The sequence below is a fragment of the Halyomorpha halys genome, unplaced genomic scaffold, assembly GCF_000696795.3.
Source record: "Halyomorpha halys isolate HHAL.00 unplaced genomic scaffold, Hhal_1.1 Scaffold1451.1, whole genome shotgun sequence".
NCBI classification, from domain to species: Eukaryota; Metazoa; Arthropoda; class Insecta; order Hemiptera; family Pentatomidae; genus Halyomorpha; species Halyomorpha halys.
Window position 1 is genome coordinate 30,073 of NW_027108903.1, and position 2,752 is coordinate 32,824.

The following is a 2,752-nucleotide window of genomic DNA, read 5'->3' on the forward strand; positions in this document are numbered from 1 at the left end:
CTTGGTTAGTTTTGCTATACATAAAAATAGATTCATGTATAAAGAGTTATTAAGTTAATTAATTGTAATTATTGTAAATGCCTGTTTCTGATTGCCTAGCAACAACACGCCCTGAGATTAAGAGTCTTTTACATTATAAAAGTTAAATAAAATTCTATTATCCATTAAGTAGTAAAGTTCTTAATTTGAACCCAAAGTATCTTTTATATAGGAAAAAAGTTTCTTTGCTGACCTCACCCCCCGACAAACTTCTCTAATCAAAGAGATTATACTGCAGTAGTTAGGCATAACCTCTAAGCAATAGCTCACTTAGAGATTCTTACACTGTTGAAATACTGTGAGTTTGGAATTTTTAGTTTAGAATTAATAGAATTGGGGTAGTGGAATAAAAGTGACCTGAACAAGGGTAAAGCTGATTTGATGGGATTTATTTTAATCCTCCAATTTCGACACCTTTCTTTCGAGGGCTGTGATATGGGATTGGAGAGTTTGGGATGCAATTAAAGGGTTATTATTAACTGCGAGCACATGCATGTCATCGGCATACGTGGTGAGGTTAGTGTTAGGATATCAGCTGTATATACAGTATAGAGGATGGGACCAAGGATACTACCTTGAAGAAAACCTGCAGACTAAACATAGAGGGATGAATAGAAACCATTGTGATTTACTTGGAATCTATCAATGAGAAAGGAACAGATGATGAGAAAGTATGTAGGAGATAGGAATTTACAGAGTTTATAAAGCAGTCCCGGGTGCCACACTCAATCAAAAGCCTGTTCTAAATCGAAAAAGACTTCCGTGCTCCAAAGAAGAATGTGGATGTTCGAAATCCAAACTGATGATTAGGGATTGTATGATTGGAATCTAGGATGGGGTGGAAGCATTTCAAAATCAGTTTTTCGAAGATTTTGTCCATGATCGGTAATAAGGAAATAGGATGGCAGGATGATGGATATTCTGGCGGCTTTTGGGATTTGGGAATCATTTTAACTATAGATAATTTCCATGGGTCAGGAAAATATGTGGAATGGAGTACGGTGTTATATATGCAGGTGAGGTATAGGATGGCTTTCCGAGGAAGAAATTTTAGGATATGGGATGTTATTAGATCATGTTCAGGAGCTTTGTGGGTGGGTAATCTTTGAATGATACTTGATACTTCAGAAGGATGAAATGCTTTAGGTGGGACGGCCATTTGGATGATTTATAAGATCAGTTTAGATCAGACAGAATGCTTTGCTTCAGATTTCAATACCAAAATTAGTTGAAAATCCTAATTTAATCCCTTCAAAGTCCCCACAAAATGAGATTAAAATGTATTAGTCTGGAAAAAACTATGGGTCCAATGGTGAGTGGCACTTTGCTACGGACTACAAAGTCCCAAGAGATCTAACTTAGCAAAAATAATGATGTTGAAAATTTCCTGAAAGCAATGTAACAGCGTGAAGTAAATCCTACAAACTTTAACTATCTGTAAAATATTTTCTTTTAACAAAATGTGCAATGCTCTTAGTATTAAAGTACTTTGTTTATCTAACCTAAGTGGTTTTCAGTTCACACATTGATTAATGTATGTAGTAATAAAAGGTAATCAATTAAAATTAATAATTAAATAATTTAAAATATCGGGTATTTTTAAGAAAAATAAAAGATCATTTTGGAAGAATATTTTATATAATCCTTTTTAAAAAGCACCTTTTTTAATTTTTCTAAACCGTGAATTTTGAGGTAGTCTTCACGAGTTAAAAGTTGAGTTTTCTAGTATAAAATAGGAATAAAAATAAAATTCAAATTCATTCAAAATCAATTCTCATATTCATATCTTTGTAACATAATATGGTACATTGTCAACAGTTTAAATAAAAAGTATAACAATATTGTAAAAAGTCTCAAAACCTATCAATTTGAACAGCTCTGATGAAGATCTACAAAGTGGGACGAAATGTGAGAAAATAAATAGCTGTTAACTATTATAATAATTATTTAACTATAATGAGCAAATCCTAACAATTTACCAAATAAAAGTGAATTCTTGTCTACATTATATACCTGGCCATGATCAAACCTAAACTTGGAGAATAAGTTATAATTTTATGATTTTTAGCATTTCAGAAATATAATTATTAAAGTTGATTGAGAGTGTAGTGCTGGGGTGTAAAATGGGTAGGGCAACAGGAAGACTCGAGTGGGGGATGGGTGTGGGAAGGCGAGCTATAGTTCCCTAATTCACTGCTTGTGAATTCCTTCCCCTACTTATCCTTATCCCTACCCCATCTGTCACCTCCATGTGGTGCCTCCTGGAGAGTACAATGGGACACAGATGTCAGAAGCAGGGTCCCTTAATTCTATCAAACCTTTTAGACACCCAAGCTAAGTGGAGGGTACTCAAGATGTGGCTAAATGGCTAAGGGTGTATAAAAATATACTCTCTCTCATCAACTTAATTGGGGAACTTGGGGTACCCCATCGCATTAATGCCCGCTGCAGGGATAAAGGATAGTACCTACAATATAATTTAAGTATCCCTACACTTGTGGGAACAAAATGTCACAAAACCTTGGTATTAATTTGTGTTCTTCAAACTTTAATGTTTCAGACATATCTATGAACATAGAGACAATCGACGAATCACTCATTGAAATCCTTCAGCTTAGGCTGACATGGTTGCAACAGAGAAAGAAACCAAAGGGTAAAGATATCTAGCACAAAAGCTATGCCAAGGCTGCTAGTGGGATTATAATTGTAGTAG